The sequence below is a fragment of the Mus musculus genome, chromosome 13, assembly GCF_000001635.26.
Source record: "Mus musculus strain C57BL/6J chromosome 13, GRCm38.p6 C57BL/6J".
In the NCBI taxonomy this organism is placed as follows: Eukaryota; Metazoa; Chordata; class Mammalia; order Rodentia; family Muridae; genus Mus; species Mus musculus.
The window spans coordinates 72,554,648-72,574,726 of NC_000079.6; the positions used below are offsets into that span (position 1 = coordinate 72,554,648).

At 42.0% G+C, this 20,079-nt stretch overlaps 1 long non-coding RNA gene across 4 annotated transcripts in view; it reads right to left on the bottom strand.

Annotated features, from left to right (window-relative positions):
* Positions 1-20,079, bottom strand: part of Gm38580 — a 58,300-nt gene that overhangs the window by 11,883 nt on the left and 26,338 nt on the right. For 2 of the 4 annotated variants that reach the window (XR_003950504.1, XR_003950503.1), the window contains one exon: positions 12,943-13,349. This is a non-coding gene — a long non-coding RNA (predicted gene, 38580). Of the gene's footprint in view, positions 1-4,515; positions 4,610-12,942; positions 13,350-15,801; positions 17,181-20,079 lie in introns of those variants that run through there. The other 2 variants (XR_003950505.1, XR_001780997.1) reach the window with 2 other exon arrangements.

The following is a 20,079-nucleotide window of genomic DNA, read 5'->3' on the forward strand; positions in this document are numbered from 1 at the left end:
GGGTGGGTATGAGGGACTTTTGGGATAGCATTAGAAATGTAAATGAGGAAAATACCTAATAAAAAAATTTTTAAAAAGACATATGCATAAATTGAAGGGGCATCCTATGGACACAAGAAGAGCTACCATTGTTCCTGTGAACAGAGAGTGCTGTCACCTTCCCATCTGGTCTTCACCTTGTGAGAGTTTTGATACAGCAGTCTGTGACACTACCATGCCTGGATACAAAAAGACAGAGATTTCTAAAACTTCACTCCAAAAAAAGTTCTACCTGAGTTGAATTAGTCACAAGACATGCTTGAATATAGTCATTCGACTTTGTGTCTACTCTGGGACCTCTTACCTTGAGAAAGCTCAACATGACTTAACTCTCCTCCCTTCCTGCTGTGCCTGGGGCACTGCACAGGTTCAAGATTCTGCTCTTTGCAGAGAAGTTGTCCTTGCAGAGAGGCTTCTGAGTGAACAAACTATTGGGCAGACATCATGAATGACATGGCTCTTTAGTAGAGGCTAGCAGGGTCAGTTGAGCCACAACATGAACCTTTTCCGGTGCAAGCCTACTCTCTGCCCTCTCTAATCCGAGCGTGATAGGTGCCATGCCCTACAGTCCTCAGGAAGCAGAGCTTGAGGTACAGGATACTCAGGGCTCGTGGCTGTGCAGCCTTCACCATCTGCATATTTATTTCAGCTCTTAAATGAAATCCAATTTGAGGCTATTAATATTAATGCACTGAGATAATTCTGATGATGAATTAATAAAACACTTGGCCTCTCTGTGTGCTGTTTGCTCAAACATTTAATGATGCTCTTAACTGGGAAGAGAGAAGGGCAGAGCAGGGTCCACCTGGAGTCTGGGAATCAACCCACCTCATTGTTCTGCGCTGGCTGCTTTAATGGCAATCAATGTTATCGATCTGAAAAATGTATCTACTCTATCTCCACCTTGTGTGACAACTGCTGCTTGGATTTCTCAAGTATCACGTGACTGCAGTACTCCAGCAAGGTCCAACATTTCCTAATAAATTAGATACTAAGTGAATTTGGGGGCTCTTCCGACTGTTTGATCCCATGCAATAATGCTTTCTCCTAGTACTAACACGGCTTGGACTGTCACAGGTCAGTGATGGGTGCCTTGTTAGAAAACCCAGAAACCATCTCCACTGTAGACTCAGACTGACTCACAAAACAGACTTCATCCTAGAGCCAAGCTCTAGGTTCTTCCAGGAAGAACTCGAACCTGCTGGTATTTCATTACTTCAGTAATTTGCTATTCACAGATGGCCATATTAGCCATCAAAAGGACAATTTAACTCCAATTAACTTAACTAGGTTTAGTACTATATTTGAATTGGATACCGTTTCCCTGCAGTAGCCACAGAGCAAACACCTTTTAAGGCCCTTTAATTGGGTCATTTTCTCAGTTGATTAAATGTAGCACCAACAATCTATGGTCGTATGTGCCCTGCCTCCACATAACACATGAGGCTTCCCAGTCCAACATGCATCTCCGCACTCCAGTCAAAAGGACTGGAGTCCTTTATTTATTTATCCATGGAGTCGAGGTCTACTCTGTAAGTCATTGAAAAAGACAAATGAGAAGAAAGGGCAGATTCTAGACTATGATGTGTTTTTTAAAGTAAAATGTGAAATATTCATAAAAGACAGCCTGTGGTCTAGGTTCAACTGAAAAACAGAAACTTCCATTATAACACCCATTGGAGGCTTGAAAAGAGACAGTGGGATAAGCCAATCTGTGTGGCAGGGCTGATTTCAACTCACTAGAACTTGTTTAAAGGGACTGTGACCCTTCACAAGGGTGTCCACCATCCTGCATCTGTCTATGCACCCAGAGCAGTAGCTTGCATAATCTCTCTGCGTTGTGAGATATGAGAGAACTAAATTTTAATCATTGGTGAGCACATAGGTCTAAGAAAACAACCAGGACAGAATTGTAAGCAGATACTCTTGGGAGCTGTGACAGGTGCTGTCAGGTGTGCCCCCATTCCAGGGAGAGTTTCAGAAAAGGTCACCCACAATCCTGACTCACAAATGATGATTGGAAGAGTGTTCTCAGATTAGCACACAGCAACATGGAAAACATAGTTTGAAGAATACATTGTGGTACTTGCATTGACAATGTGAGGTTCCTGTCTCAGGACCCAAGTGTGTGTGCATGCACACATATGTTTCTGTACATGATTATGCTTTAAATGTGTGTGTGTGTCTGTGTGTGTGTGGTGTATATACTATACATAGCCTTGCAGCAACGAAATTGTAATCATAACATTGTGAGATTTATTAAGCATTTAATCTCTGTAACAGATGCTTTTCATTATTGTGATATGACACTTTCCTGTCTTACAAATGTAGCTATAACTCAACTTTAGAAAATGCTACATGGCAAGAATTGCTAAAAGTGATCACTTAGAGCTCGTGTGAAATCCACAGCTAGGACCTCTGCTACAGAGAGCTTGTGGGAGGAGACAGCACTATCAGATCTACATTGCTGGGATCCATGACCATACCAGAGCACAGTGTGTGCTGGCAACCAAGTGAATTATCTTCACTGATCACTTTGCCTAGGACAGTGAGACTGTAGATGTAGAAAACAGTCAACAGTGGGAGGCTGTGAGACTGCTCTGTGAGTTATAAACAAATACCCAACCGCTTGGCACAGCCTCAAAGATGTGCACAGAGACACCAGCTCCCTGACTTTGCCCAGCAGTATTGGAAAAACCTAAAGAGTAACACTTTCTGGTGGAACTCGGGATCCATCGAAAGGATTGGCAGCCCAGGGTCCACTTGCTCAGTGCCCCAGTGAAACTTCCCAAGAGTCTTGGCCTTGAAGCCCAAAGACCCCCCTGGGCAACACGCTGGTGTGCAGGCTCTTCAGACAGCTCCATCTGCCGCATGGGCTTTTTGGAAAAGGTATGGCATATATCCGTGAATAGATGAAGTGAAATGAAATAATAAAATACAGTAAAAGTATGCGCGACCCCCTCTCACCTTCTGCGGGCTCTCCGGGTCAGATTTATGCTGTGGATCGGGAGATAGCCAGTGAAAAATGAAAAACAATTTCATATTTTAAATTTATGGGCCTGGAGGGTAATAGATCATCTTTTCCCAAGCTCCGTGCGTTAAATTGTCTCGAGCCTATTTGGTATGTTCCCTGAGTCACTCACGCCTGTCATTTTGGAGAGTGTGACTTTAGTCTTCCCTGTGCGTTCCTTCTAGAAGTTGGAATACAGAACTAATTGTTCTGGGAGACGTTTTAACCTGTGTTGTAGGTACTAAGGTAGCACTGGAGGAGAAAAGGAAAGAGAGATATCATTCCTGAAGCTCCTCACTACCCTGGCTAGGTGGACATGGCTTTTCACACCAGGGTGATAAAAAGGATGGGACACACTGTGTCTAAATCAACCAGGCTGGACACGGTGCCAAAGCCTTTGGCTAAACACAGACTGACTTAATTCTTTCCCTGATAACTTGGGTCTGGAGCGCTTCTCTGCCACAAGAGGGAGCGACCCAAAAGAACAGAGCAAAGCTCTTGTGTGGGTGATCTTCACTGGGCTGCAGGCAAAACCTAGAAAAGTTTTTTTTTAATCGAGATTCTCTACAGCAGCCCTCTCCAAATGCCAGTATCCATCACCGCTGACTGGATCGATCGCTGTGTTTTGGCCCCAGTCTCCTTCGAGAGATGGCATTCCATCAGTGATAGACGAATATCACAGTTAAGCAAAGTATCCAGCCAGACCCAGTAACATTTTTATTGATTTTTGTTGTGCAAATAATGTCTTTTTGGGCTGAATAAATGGCTTTGAGCCAAACAGTCATTGTTTATGATTCCAAAATGCAATAAAGGGACAGGAAATATATTATAGCCTGTGTCTCAAGGCACACACTATAATCATCCTTTGGTGGTTAAAAACAAAAAACAAAAAAAACACCCATCTGCAGCAGGAGTGCATATTTATTCCTGCTTAAAGGTGCCTGTAGGACTTGCAAATCTCACACAGAATGTCCTGTTAGGAAACTGATGGCTTTGCCCTTTCACCTATTGAATAACTACTAGAAAACCAAGCAAAAAAGTAAACACTATATTTCTTCAATCAATACAAAGAAAACAGTTTATTTCAGTCCCTTCGAATGAAATATCAAAGTTGCCAAAACAGCATTCATTCACTCTGAAAGAAAATATCAAAAATCTTTTCCACTTTATCAAAGGGTATAAAATCAGAAAATACTTTAAGGAAGTTTTTTTTTTTCTTAAACCACACTCATTCAAAATATTGTTGGCTTGTGTCACTGGGTTAGCATAGCAGAAAGCTGACCACCCAAGGTCTTCCCTGAGCCAAAGATCCATTTTTGTGGATAATCATTTTAGTTCTTTTGCCCTTCATAGAGCTCTGCTTCAGACGGAGCCACTAAACTGAATCTCTTCATGTGTCATACAGTATCTATAGAGGATATGCACACACAAATGATGGCAGTGTAGTTTTCCGTGCCTGTACTCACCCAAGATTCAGCATCCTGGGGTCCTGAGATCCTTCAAAGAGCAACACTGTTGCTGTTGTGTTTACATGCAGGTGAGGGCAAGGATATCTTCACTCTGAATGCAATAAAGAGACAATTTCCTTAGAATTGTTATTTTATCAATGATTTCTCTTTTCAGTAATTTAAGGATGGTTCAAAGAGTAAGTATTGCAATTATTAAAATGACACTCTAAAGTGTTACTGTTTTTTTTTTAATTGTTCTTTCATCAAAACATTGTAATTCTTTTAAAGAATTGGTCTTAGCCCTGAATCCCTGAGTCGCCAGATATGAGTACATAATATCCTGAAGTAACTACAAAAACCAGGAAAGCAGAAGGAACCATTGCTGGGTAGGGTGGGAGAGCAAGAAGGGAATAGCAGGTTACAAGTGATCTGTCCAGGGAAATGAGAAAGGAGACAGGGGCTCTAGTTCAGGATGCGGGGGTCGGGGGTAGTAAATACAGGAGGAGGAAAGAGGAGGATAATGCAACAGTAAGGGAGTCTGAAACAGCCATAAGGAGTCATACTAGTAGCTGTTCACCTTTAAAAACTGGTATACAACCAAGTCTGTACATAAATAAACATATAGAATTCATATAAAATTTCCTCATCTGGATGAGATGATGGTACGCTTTCCAAGAGCTGAAGACCACCTTAGAAAACCCCAACGCCAGGTACAAGGAGCTGTCTTTGAGTTGCTAGTCAGGGCTATTCAAATGGTCCCACAGCATTACAGGTTATCACTACAATCCTTGGTGGCTCCCAGACGTTGAAAGTAGGGCCCTATTGCTGACGACACATGGACTTCAGAAACATGTCTCGAGGCCCCTGAGCTAGAACTGACATGAATGCCTCCTCCCAAAGGAACAGCTTGCATGGATCAATATTTTGGCTAGAGTCACAGGATATTTATGTCCCAGTGAACTTTAACTGGACGGAGTTACAATCTTCTTTTTAGCGGGATGCGTGCGTGTGTGTGTGTGTGTGTGTGTGTGTGTGTGTGTGTGTGTGTGTGCGTGTGCGCACATGAATGTGCATACATCCTGTGTGAGGTATGTGTACATATGCACGTGGAAGTCTAAGCTCATACCACGCCCCTTCCTCCATTACTTTCCACTTCTATTTACTAGGGCAGCACCCTTTGCTGAATTCAGAGATTGCCAACTTGACTAGTCTAGCTAGCCAGCATGCCCTGATATTCCTGTCTCCATCTTCTTACTGCTAGGATTGCAGGCCAGCTGCTATGCTGTCTTTTTTTTTTTATGGGTTCTAGGGATGTGCAGCAAACACTTTACTGAGCTCCACATCAGATCCTGGGAGTTTTTAACTTGTGATCCTGACTTTTGCCCAGGAATCTTCCACTTATCCCTACATTAACCTTCTCCTAAGCTGTGTGTATAGTTTCCTTCTTTGATAGTCTGTTTTCAGTTCACCTGTTTGGTCATTTTTCTCACTAGGCTTCCTATGCTCTCTGGTGTGAACGTAGCCCAGGCTGCCACTCTCATATCATGAGGGAACTTACCCCATTGACCTGTAGTTGTGTCTGACTTAACTCCCTCCTCTGAGAAACAGGCTTCGTTCTTTTCTTGAGTTTCCTAGTAAACAGTCATGTTTAGAAAACTGCTTGACCTCACATCTTGCTCTCAAATTCAGTTGTTTTGTACTAATGACTATAACTGAAAGATCCTACTCTAACCTCTAATGGCAGTCTATAAACAGATCGTAAACACGCAGGGTTTTTTCCCAGACAACAATAATTGTTTTGTGTCCCCCTCAGAGCCTGGTGGCAGGTGTGCAAGTGAGAGAAAGGGACCCTTTTGAGTTTCTGCTTCAGAAGCACAGGAAGATCACAGCAGCCCAGAAAATCTGGAAATGGTGTCCAACACACCATTCTCCAGGACTCTTTTCTAGAACTTTCCAAATGGCACATCTGGCTTTGCTGCTGATGGACACTGATGTTGGCTGTCATTGTCTCTCTGGGCTGAATTAGATGCTCAATATGTGACCCCTGGGGTATGTACATTATAACTCAGTGTGTTGCCTTCAAAGGAATCAATGCCTGCTCATTTATGTTTGACTAAGTACGACCTGACATATATATGTGAGCTCTTGTTCCATAACTACCACAGAATGAAGGGCAACCTGGCACAGCTGGGTCTTGAATATTCCCAAGGACCCCTGACCTTACCTGTACAATGGCGTGGACATAGTTACCTGGGCAGTGTAGTTTTAGTACACAGAGAGTAATAGACAGCCTCTGATGTGACACATGACTAGCCTTGGTCACCACAGTACTGTACTGGTCTTCATGAGGTCTCTAACAACAGCAGGATGGAAGGCAGTTCTTCCTGGCACAGGGGTTCCCATAGAATCTTTCCCGATATCCCCCTAAGCCCAGCCAGATGCCAGACTGAAATGTGGAATACATAACACCTGCAACGTGTTCTGATGCACCTAGGAGCTCAATATGTAAGGGCCAAAAAAAGAAATCAGGTTACCTTTCTTAAGGGAAAGATGGCAAAACACTGAGCTAGTGTCATCTCAAGTGTTTAACCAACTGAAAAGAAAAAATGGCGGGCCCTTCTAATCTGAGGGGGGACACACAACTGACACTATGCACATAAGGGCAGCAGGGGACATAACAGCACCCTCATTAGCTAAGGGTACCTTTAGTATAACAGCACTCACCTCATCTCTAACATTACACACACACACACACACACACACACACACACACACACACACCACACCACCACCACCACAACTACCACCATCACCATTTGTAATGAGTACCAAAATATAATGAGATAATGCCTGCACAGCTGTATTCTGTGTCAACTGGGTGGTGAAGAAATCTCTCCCACTTATACAGCAAACCCACTCAGGCCCAGCTGACCACAAGCTGGTGCCCATCTGAGGTTACCACCAATGATAACACAATAGATGTTCCCTCACAGAGGTCCTGAGCTGAAAAGAGTTGGCTCTGTAGTAGCAGCTTGTCACACTAGGGAAGAATGGACTAAGATGGTTCTTAGACCCTGAAAAGCCAACTTAGTCTTGCTCAGGTGTTCATGGAATTTGCCCAGTTGAGCTTCCTAAGACCAGGGTACTAAGTACAGCCCCCATGGGAGACCAGTGTGGTTGGTGATGGCAGTGGATGCCTGTAAGTTGACAACCATCTTTTGGAAAATTCAGGTGACATTTTCTGACAAAATACCAGCTCCCTGCACAGTCAGGTTGAGAACTGGAAGTAATAGGATTGGAATGCAACCAGGAAGATAGTGGGGGCTCAGAGTCTAGCAATGCGGTAGCCTGCAGGGAGTAGCCAGAGAGCTTCAGGATACTTGCAGAAAGCCTCTTCCTGCATCCAAAGAGGCATGCACACCCATAGAACAATGGCTGCATAACCTCTCCTGGCTTTATTTCCCCAGCATTTGTTGCAATCTTTGACGAGTTCCTTAATCATCTTTAGCTCCAGGTTGCCCATTTTTTAAATCACAATAATAACACAATCGATCCCACAGGATCATTATAAGAAACTAAAAATGGCAGGATATACAGAGTGCCTGGGGCAGGAGGGGGCATGGGGTATGCATTTACCTTCCTACCTTGCACTTCGCTTCCTCTCCCCACAGTATAGGAATTGTGAGGGGCAGGTTCAGGAGCACAGCCTACCCCAGGCCCTGGATGTGTAACTCACTGGCTAGGAGAAAATTTCCAGAATTAGAATGGTTTAAAAACCCCTTGACTTGCCTCACATCGAGTATTCCAGCTTGTGGTCAAGACAAGGCAGGCCTGCTAAGCTGGGCCGTTTATAGCCTCCCTCCTTTGGCAGCTTGCACAATATTTTCTGGAACCATGGAAGCTAGATTTCAGAAAAGATGTTTTTTTAAATCAGATCCTACTTGAGTCACCTAAGTCATGTGTGTTGAGGGCATAGTGTCTCCAGCAATAAGGGAGGACCCTCAACTCCTCAGAGGTAACAAAAGGCTATATCTGTTACCTATTGTTTTGGAAGTCACTTGGACTACCCTGAACAACCTAACAAAAATCTCTTATATCTGGTGTGTGTGTGTGTGTTGCAGGTAGGGGCGTTCATTAGTTCTAGTTCTAGTTCTTGTGAGGAGTACTGTCAGCCCAAATGTTTTAATTTCCTTTTATGTGCAGAGAGAGAGAGAGAGAGAGAGAGAGAGAGAGAGAGAGAGAGAGAGAGAGAGAGAGAGAGAGAGAGAACGCACTTTTAGAAGTTGCTGCATAAAGACCAAAACAATAGCAACATCAGTGAACATGTTAACATGTTAACATGAAGAGGGAACATTTCATGAGGTCCCACCCACCCCTACACAAAGACTACAAAGATAAATTAATGGCTGGGAGGCCGACACATAGCTTCCCTCTGGGATGAGCCCCTTATAGTTTAGCCAATGCAAAGTTGTCTAAACCATGTACAAAAACAATAAAAAATAGACTCAGCAGATCACACACACACACACACACACACACACACACACACACATATGCAGGTGCATGCACACATACACACACAAACACACACATAACAAACATAAAGAAAAGGATTATCAACTTGAGAGTGGAGACATGGAATGGGTTTAAGGAAAGGTGGATGGAAGGAGCAGGAGAGAAGGAATTGATATTTCCTCCATTTCAATTTACAGTTTCTTTGGATTTTATGTTTATTTGTTTTGTCTTATTTTGGCTTGTTCATTTTATTTTTTCTTATTAATCTACTTATCTTTATTTATCTTTATTGTTATTACTATTATTATTATAGATAATATTTGTATTCTAATGAAAAGGAAAAAGAGGAGGTATGGATTTGGGTAGGTATAGAAGTGGGGAGGATCTGGGGGGAACAAACTGTAACCAGAACATACCTGAGGATCTACTAATACCACTCCTAGAAGATGCTCCAACATGTAATAAGGACACATGCTCCACTAGGTTCATCACAGCCTTATTTATAATAGCCAGAAGCTGAAAAGAACCTAGATGTTCCTCAACAGAGGAATGGATACAGAAAATGTGATACATTTACACAATGGAGTATTAAAACTATTAAATCAACTATTAAAAGCACTGAATTTATGAAACTCTTAGGCAAATGGATGGGACTAGAAAATATCATCTTGAGTGAGGTAACACAATCACAAAAGAACACACATAGTATGCACTCAGTGATATGTGGATATTAGATACAATTCACAAGACCGCATGAAATTCAAGAAGAAGGAAGTCCAAAGTGTGGATACTTCAATCCTTCTTAGAAGGGGGGGAAAATACCAGTGAGTTACAGAGACAAAGTGTAGAGCAGAGACTGAAGGAATGACCATCCGGAGACTGCCTGACCTGGGGATCCATTCCATATACAGTCACCAAACCCAGACACTTTTGTGGATGCCAACAAGTGCTTGCTGACAGAAGCCTGTTATAACTGTCTCCTAAGAGACTCCACCAGTGCCTAACAAATATAGAAGTGGATGCTCACAGCCTACCATTGGACTGAGCACAGGGTCCCCAATAAAGGAGCTAAAAAAAGGAATCAAGGAGCTGAAGGGGTTTGCAGCAACAACAATATGAACTAACCAGTACCCCCAGAGTTCCCTGGGACTAAACCACCAACTGAAGAGTAAACTTGGCGGAACTCAGGGCTCCAGTGGCATATGTAGCAGAGGATGGCCTAGTCAGACATCAATGGGAGGAGAGGCCCTTGGTTCTGTGAAGGCTCTATGCCCCAGTGTAGGGTAATGCTAGGGCCAGAAAGCAGGAGTGGGTGGGTTGGTGAGCAGGGGAAGCGGGGGGGGGGATTTTAAGAGGGGAAATGAGGAAAGGGGATAACATTTGCAATGTAAATAAAATATCTAATAAAAAAATTAGTTCTCAAGCAATGTTTATAAGCATTTACATTGTCATTATTCATCAAGTGAGTAAAGCAAAAAAGAAAAAGAAACTATTTTTTAAATTTAAACTATTATTTTAAATTATTTTTTAAAAAAACATTATTTAATAAAAATATTTTTTTTAAAGATTCAGCTTCAAAGGACCTTGGAAGATGCCCACAAGACAAGGAAAGAGTCTTGGTTGTGAAGAGTGTGCATTGTAGCTCAACAGTCACTGTAGCCCACAGGGCCGACAGGAGCAGACAGAGAGGTGACTGCATTGCCTCTACTTCTGAGACTTTCAGTGGTAGCCACAGACAGGATCCGAACCATAGCCTCCACACTGTTAGCAACCTCACAACATCTGGAAGCAAACTTCTGTTTTGTTTTTCTCTCTGATGGCTTCGTAGTCTTCGAAATTCGCAGATCTTGTTTTCTTTGTCTATGTGTAAGGCTCAGACTTTTCCTTTCCATCAGTCACAACAGATCTGTTTAAATAGATCTTTAGCATTTTAAGAGAGCATTCTATATCTTATTGTGAAGAACAAGTCAGGAACCCTGGTCATGATCCCTTTGAAAGATGCCACACATGAACTACCTGCAAAGAAGCTCTGTGTCTGAGCGTGTCCCTTTAGGGGCTCCAGATGCTCTGATATGGAATTACATGTGTGCAGACCCTTCCATTTGTGTGCCTGGAAACAAAGTTTGTGCCTTGGTGGGTCACAACCTTTTATTAAAGTCCAAGTGTAAAATGTACCCAAAGGCTTGTGTTTTTGAAGACTTGGTCCCCACCTAGTGGAGCTCTTTTGTGGAAGTAAGGTGTTGGCAGGCTGGCTGGAGAAAAGTGGTTACCAGGGTCAGGACTCAATTTTTCTTCTCATCAACTTACTGCTTTGTGACCAGCCAGAATATGAGCAAGCAGCCTCGTATTCCCACTGGCACAGATAAAAGCCTATCTCAGTACCATGATGAACTGTGCCCTCTAACTCTTCCTTCAATAAGTTGAACACAGAGAGAAGAAAAGTACCTAAGGTGCCTGGGGACAAGGAAAAGTAAGCCTCCAGCCTATGCAATCTCTTGATGTTGTGTGGGGAGCAAGGTATGAGCTCCTGAGGTCCTTGAGGAGCCTCCACCTATGGGTGTGGCAATAGGAGCTTACAGATGGCTTCTCTTTTCATAAACACTTCTACCGAGATGTAATCCATGTGCTGTGTGCTCTATAAATTTACAGCACACAGTACATCTCAGTGTGTCCAAAATATGTGCAGCTATCACAACCTTTGGTGTCAGAACTGTTGAGCACCTCAGAAAGAAAACAGTCCCTGAGCTTCAGCTCCTTTGATCTTCCTAAGAAAGACATCATCTACATTCTTCTTTTATGTTTTTTTTTCCTGCGCTGGACAGCTCCTATAGATGGAGAAGTGATAGTCTTAGCATAATGTGTTCAAGGTCGAGCAGGTTGTCCTGTAGCCCATGGCAGTATCTTAATCCATTTGTAGAAGACCAGGATTCCCAACTACAGATAAACCTTACATTGGTTAGCTGTTCATCAATTGATGGGCACTCAGAGCCTTCCCACCTGTGAGCTACAGCTAATAAACAGTGCAATTTATACATGCACTGACTCTTGCATAGACAATGTCTACATTTTCTTAGGATGCATATCTAAGAGGAGAATTTCTGGGTCACAAGGTAGGTCCGTACTTACTCATTTGAGGACCCACTGACCTGCCTTTCAGGCCAGCCAGCTTCACCTCAGGGTTCCAGGTTCTCCGTGCCCTCGTCAATGTGTGTTGTGTCTGACTCTGTCCAGCTATCCTGGTAGGTGTGCAATAATTTGAAGCAACCTCCCACCTGAGGTGCCCAGCTACCTCTCACACGTTTGTCACCCACGTGTATGTTCTCCTTGAAGAAACATACATAGATCCTTTAGCCCTTTCAAACTGTGCAATTCGCCTTTTTGTTATACAGTATGAAAGTTCTTGGGATGTTGTAGGTGTAAGTCCCTTGACAAACACATGCTCTGTAAAGATCTTCTCTCACAGTATGGAAGGACATCTTACTATCTTAGTAGAATCCTTTGAGATACAGAGCATTTAATGATGGTGAAATCCAGTCTTCTGTTATTGACTAAGCTTTGGGTAACCTATATAGCCATCAACTCCTAAGTTCAAAGTCATGGGGATTTATCTTAATATTTTCTAAGGGTTCTGTATATATTAGCATGTTTATTAATTTTTTGTCAACATTTAGGTTGTTTATCCTACTTGTGTTAATTTTATGAAAGTTTTAAGGTATGTTTGAACTGGTTTTGTTTGCATGTGACTAGATAGCCAGCAGTTTAGTACTGTTTGTTGAAAGATATTCTTTTCCCATAAAATTGCCTTGCATCATGGTTCTAAGCTAGACGAAAGCCAATGTGGTTACAGGCTCATGAAGAGGACTTGGTACTTTCTGTGTCTGGGGCCAATGTTCCTCTGCTTTGCAGTGGGTTTTGGAATAAACGAAGCACAAGTTTTCATATTTTATTCTTCTTTTCCAACTAGTTTTTTTTCTCTTCCAGATCACTTATGGTTCCCATGTGAACATTTTAATCAGCTTATCAAATTTTAAGTAATCACATTTTGGTAGGGATCTTGTTGAAATTTTAAGACAATGTGGGTAGTGTTACATTTTAACAATATCAAGTCCTCTGATCCATGAACATGGAATGTTCATACATTTATTTGGATCTTGCATAATTTCTTTTTAAAAAACACTCTATGGTGAGGCTAGAGAGATGACTCAGCGTTGAGCACTGACTGCTCTTACACAAGTCCTGAGTTCAATTCCCAGCAACCCCATGGTGACTCACAGCCATCTGTAATGGGATTTGATGCCCTCTTCTGGTGTGTCTGGAGACAGCGACATAAAATAAATCTAAAAACAAACAAACAAACAAAAATTTAAGAAAAACACACAAAACAATAATAAAAACAAAAACAAAAATCCACTCTATGGTTTCAGAGTATAAATTCAACATTTCGTCTGCCATGTGCATTCCTAAGTGTTTTCTTCCTTGTGATGCTACATTGCATTGAATTGTATTTTTTATTTCATTCCAGAATTATTTCATGAAAGTAAATGGAAAACATAGTCATTTGTGCCTGCTGATTTTGATACATTTTAACCTTGTTGAACTCTTTATCTAACAGTTTTCCTCCTTCGGTGAATTCCTGAAGCTTTCCTCTTTACATACATAACATATGTACTTATACCCATGCCATCTTCCAACAGAGATGTGTTCTTCATCCTCTCCAGCCTGAATGTCTTTTCCTTGCACGGAGCATGCTCTCCAGGGCAATGACAGGCAAAGTGGGGTGAATGCGGGGGACATTTCCTTGCTCCTTGGCTCAGCTGAGAAGCATCCAGTCTTTGGTCATTACATACAGTGTGACTTCCTTGAGTTTTATTATTGTTATTGTTATTGCTCCTGCTTCTGTTGTTATTGTTGTTGATACTGCTACTGTTGTTGTTGTTGCTGCTGTTGCTGTTGCTGTTGTTGATATTGTCTCCATCATTCCCAGACTGAAAGAGCAGGTCAGGGGACACAGCAGCAGTCTCCTGACAGCCCACTCACCATGTGCTCTGTAGATGGCCTGAGCTCTATGTGTTAGCCCCACCCTTCGGCCCTTCCATCCTTGCTGCCAATGATCTGCCTTCTCACCTCTCCTCATATACAGGATATATTCTGCTTTTGTTAAAGCTCCATGGTTCATTCTTTCCCACCACCTTTCTTTAGTTTGTTTCTTTTATTTTTTGATTTTTTTTCTTTTTTTTTTAAGATTTATTTATTTTATGTATATGAGTACAGAGTAGCTGTTTTCATGAACATCAGAGGAGGGCATCAGATACCATTACAGATGGTTGTGAGCCACCATGTGGTTGCTGGGAATTGAACTCAGGACCTCTGGAAGAGCAGTCAGTGCTCTTAACCACTGAGCCATCTCCCCAGCCCTTTCAGTTTTTCAAGACAGGATTTCTCTCTGTAGCTCTGGCTGTCTTGGAACTTGTTCTGTAGACCAGGCTGGCCTCAAACTTGGAGACTTGCCTACCTCTGCATCCTGGGGTTAAATGTGTATGCCATCATGTCTGGCTAAATTGGTCATAATCTTTAACAACAACAACAACAACAACAAACCAAAATCTTTTAATATATATATATATATATATATATATATATATATATATACACACACATACATATATATATGTATGTGCATATATATAATTTTTCAGAAGACAAATATTCCTGAACAAAAACCTGAAGTAAAATGTTTATAAGAAATCTAAATAAATATTGTAATAAATGTCCCTTTAAGTATTCTAAGTTCTAAATTTATTCGGCCATCACTGCAAAGAGAGGCCCATTGGACTTGCCAACTTTAGATGCCCCAGTACAGGGGAACGCCAGGGCCAAAAAAGGGGGAGTGGGTGGGTAGGGGGTTGGGGGGTGGATATGGGGGACCTTTGGGATAGCATTGAAAATGTAAATGAGGAAAATACCTAATTAAAAAAAATTAAAATAAAAAAAAGAAATAAACTCATTTTCTGCATGCATTTGAAGTTTCAAATATTTTTTAGTCTATAATTTTTTGTGAAGATAAGTAAAATAAATATATATCTGTGTTTTCTAGAACTCTTCTTTTTTTTTGGGGGGGGGGGGTTCGAGACAGGGTTTCTCTGTGAAGCCCTGGCAATGCTGGAACTCACTTTGTAGACAAGGCTGGCCTCGAACTCAGAAATCCACCTGCCTCTGCCTCCCAAGTGCTGGGATTAAAGGCGTGCACCACCACGCCCGGCTTCAAGAACTCTTTAAACTAAAATATGTTTAAAGGGCTAAGTATGTAGCTCAATGTCCTGTTAGTACTCAGAAATGTCCTCACCAAAGTAAATAAATTAAATAGTTAAATATTTAAAAATAAATAAATTTAGAACTTAGAATGATTTTATTTTTAATTATGTGTGTGTATGTCTCCATCTGTGTCTGACTGTGAACTTGTATGTGTGAGTACAGTGCCCATAGAGGCCTGAAGAGGGTGTAGGTCTCCCTAGAGCTAGAGTGACAGGATTCTGGACTGCCTGACATAATGGTGAGAACTGAACTCTGCCCTTCTGCAAGATCTGTTGCATGTTCTTGGTTCATGATTCATCTCCGTTCTCCTTACTTTACTTCTTTTTTTTAATATTTTTATTATTATGTATTTTCCTCAATTACATTTAGAATGCTATCCCAAAAGTCCCCCATAACCTCCCCCCCACTTCCCTACCCACCCATTCCCATTTTTTGGCCTGGCATACCCCTGTACTGGGGCATATAAAGTTTGTGTGTCCAATGGGCCTCTCTTTCCAGTGATGGACGACTAGGCCATCTTTTCTACTAACTCTACAAGTCACTGTGATACACTGAGGGTTTTCCTAGATCTCTGAGGTGGAAAGTCCTTTCAGTAAACTCCCCTCTCAACTTGCATCATGTTAATGTCACAATAATTTTGTGTCATGCCTGGGTACAGGCTCCTTGGATTTCTCCTGTGGATGGCAAGTTATCTCTATATCGCCATACATATAGCTATAGCCAGTGAAATTGTGGACAGGCAAATGATGTGTGTATATGTGCTTGTGCATGTGCATCTATGTGCGTGCGTGTGTGTGTGTGTGTGTGTGTGTGTGTGTGTAGGAGGAATAAATTTTGGTAGAAATAACCTCTGCTTGAACCCTGCCAACACTATAACTCTACAGAGCCTCAGATTTAGAAGTGCTTTACACAGGACATGTTAGTTTTTTGACAAATGGTCAAGTCAAAACTCACTGACTGTTGACCCTCTTTGAAGAAGTTGTGGGCATCCGTGGTAAACTCATGGCCGGAGGAGTGTGTTGAACAGCAGACGGTCTACCCAAACCCTGTTATGCCTAAACTCCCACCATCCTTCTGCAAGATTGCCTGAACTAGATTCAGGAAGAAACATGGAATTAACAATTTGACAAAAAGACATCTATGTGCTCAGTCTGCTGTCAACGGAGCCCTTTCTTGTCTTAAAGAGACTATTGGCTACTCGTTTTCCAGTCTAAGTTATCTAGGAATGAAGATGGCTGTCTTCAATCACTGGAAATAAAATCAGGTGATGGGAACCTCTTCCGTTGTCAAACATGCATATGGGTTGCTTCCCTCAGCAGAGGTGTGACATAGGAGATTCAGATGCAGACAAGTAACTGGAAACGGGCGTCTCTCCATTGATGCAGCAGTGTGACTGGGCTGTTTTATGCCACTTGAAATCAAATGGTTTAAACCTTGACATCTTCCTATTTAATTACTGATTTGTTATTAGTATATTGGACAAAAAAAAATGGTCTATTGTGAATTTGGTGATAGTGACAGGTGAGTCTTTCCTGCTCTTCAGCTGCTGAAGCTCTGTTCTTACCTCAAAGTAAAACTTGAGTCTGCAGTCTTTCTGATCTGCAGACCTATGAGAGTCAAGCTGAGGTTTAAGTGTGCCATCCATTGTGATGTATGCTTGGCCACTTGGCTGTCTCTGTGTTGAGTGAGATGTCCTCCTCTTTCATGAAGTGTTCTTGTGAAAATAGGTGAGAAGCATCCATCTTGCTTGTCCAGGAGCTGTGGGAAAGCCATGAGGCTAGAAAGAGGCAAGGCAGTCACTTGGGGCTGGGAGCTTAAGGTTTCAGTGGAATTTTCGGTTACCGGCTTTGCAACATCTGTAAAAGATACCTAAGTTCAAACAAATCTCCAAGTAGGCGTGTTGGGCTAACTGCAATCTTAAAACTGCGTTTTCTGCTTAAAGGCAAACAGTAGGAAGAAGTGCTGTTTTCCAGGGCCGCACAGACCAAAGCGCACACTGAATCCTAGTAACTGTTCCCTTGAGGATCAGGTTGAGGAGCTTGGAAGGAAGCAGCCAGAGTCCCTGCGAGGCCTTTCCTGGGTTATCTGGCTTTGAAAGGATCATGTTCAAACCCTGCAAAGATAAAAGGCATCCTCCACAGGCTGTGAGCCGGACCCTTAAACATTTCCATATGACAAAGCCTTCTCCTGAGGCCTGACCTGCCAGGGAGCCAGCCTGCAGATCTGAGGGCTAGCCTGCTTCTCCTGGCTCCTCGCTCCAGAACAGTAAGCAAGCGAGCTTTTGAAAATGACTTTAAAATGCTTTCTGTAGGGAAATCCTAATAAGCGAAACAAGTGCATGAAAACATACACATGGACTCTTAGTGGAATTTTTAGAATTTAAAAAACAAAAAACAAAAACAAAAACAAAAAAACAAAAGTGGTAATATGTCTTGTAAAATTAGGTTCATGTTGCCTTCCTGGGACAAATTTATCAGAGGTTATTTATTTATCAGGAGTTATTTATTTATCAGGAGTTATTTATTTATCAGAGGTTAATTATTCACTTCATTTCTGTTTATTTTTCAGCTTAAACGTGAAAGTCAGAAACAGAAAATCTGAGAGTCCACAAGTCATCACAGGAGTCATAGAACTTAATAGAGAGGGAGGGTATAGCACTTTGACTTCCGACATTTCCCACTTATTTTTCCTAATTTTTAATTTATTTTTCCATTCATGCTGAAAGCCAGACATTAAAGGCAGCCCAGGATTATCCCTGTCCAGGGTGTCACTTCTATCCTCGTCTCTGACATTGTCTCTCAATAATTTTCGTTGACAGACAACAGACTCTTTGAAGTAGTTACACAGCCTTGCAAAGCTATTTCCTTTAAAATGGGTCCTTGCAGAAGCATTTGCATAACCTGCCTGTGCTCCTCCAGTCTCTCTGTTTAGAGTTCCTAGATGAGAGACTCTCCAGGCACCCACCATAAGGCTTCTTTAAAGGGCTTCAGTTCAGCAGGAAGACAATGGGCCTTTACAATGTGTGTAAGAGGCTCCCAAGGGTGAAGCCGCCTGGGTGACTGTCTGAGGACAGGTGCAGAGGCAAGTCTCTCCAGGAACCCTCAAGGCCTGGTATCACTCTGGTTGCCTCCTAGACCAGGGAGGACTCAAAAGGAGCACTTGAGGTAGTGGGAAGGTGGGTAAGGGGAGCACCTAGCAATTGACATAGCTCCAGCACCCATCCCTCCACAGTCAGGTGCACCAGGCCTCCATTGCTATCTCTCTAAAAAATGGGCTCCAGCAACAAGTTTGCCTTTAGAACACCAAGAGGTCCCTGCTGTAATTGACAGGCCCTTCAAAGTCCACAGAGCTCCTGTTCCTTGCCTATGCTACCTGGGGAATGCCGCCTGCTGTCTTGCCAGGCATATCTGAACCTTTTAGTTTAAGTCTGGAGGAAGACTAATCCACAAAATAAAGGGGAGATGCTAAGCATTTTCTGTTGAACAATGTATCATCGACAGAAACAGGGTTAAAATGTGGGTCTTGCAGTCAAAATACTGAACAAAAACAACGAAATCACCTTCGTTTATTGAGGGAGCATACGTTTTCTACCCACATATGTTTCGAAAGATGGTAAAGTTGCTTGGTTTTTGTCTTTAACTTAAAGACCCAAAGGGAAATCTTAGCAGCTCCCTGGAGAAAAGAATATATCCACCTTAAAGCTTTCTTTTGGTATTAGGTTTTAAAACAGCCAATTAAGCATGAAGGGAACGGTTTAGACAATGGAAGGATAAATTCAACATACCTCAGCATCAGATCTATTTCAACACCACAAAACATTAGTGAGTATTTGTTGAAGTTAAAGAATTGACAGGTATGTAAGAATTCTACAGTGAGACTTCATTGTTCCTGTGAGTATAGCCCTTACCTCCTGCTGCTGAGAGGAAAAGGACACAAGCATGTGCTCAGACACACACAGAAGCACACATACATACACACATGCAACACACATGCATGTACACACATAAACACACATGCAAACATACACACATGCACACACAAAGACACATACCTGCACACATACAAATACAGTGCATATACACATATATACACATACACGCAGGCATACACACAAGCACACATACATACATAAATACAAATGCACACACAGAGACAGACACACTGAAACATGGAGTTTTTGAGGCAAACACTTTAAAGGATGTTTCAGTGTGTTTGTCTCTGAGAAATGGATCAGTAGTTAAGAGCACTGACTGCTCTTCCAACGGTTCTGAGTTTAATTCCCAGCAACCACATGGCGGCTCATGACCATCTGTAATGGGATCTGATGCCCTCTTCTGGTGTATCTGAAGAAAGCTACAGTATACTCATAAATTAAAAATAAAGTAAATCTTGCCAGGCAGTGGTGGCACACGCTTTTAATCCCAGCACTTGGGAGGCAGAGACAGGGAGATTTCTGAGTTTGAGGCCAGCCTGGTCTACAGAGTGAGTTCCAGGACAGTCAGGGCTACAACTGAGAAACCCTGTCTCGGAGAAAAAAAAAAAAAGAAAAAAAAAAAACCTAAGTAAATAAATAAATCTTAAAAAAACTCTACCCATAAATATCACACCTACACCCAACATATACACAACTTGTTCAACATCGATAGTGGCCTCTGCCAGGGATTTCTACATTTTTTTCAGTATTATTTAGAGTTTATCTCTTTTAATAGTTTCAAAATTTTCACATGAGTGTTATAATTACATCATTTATCTCTC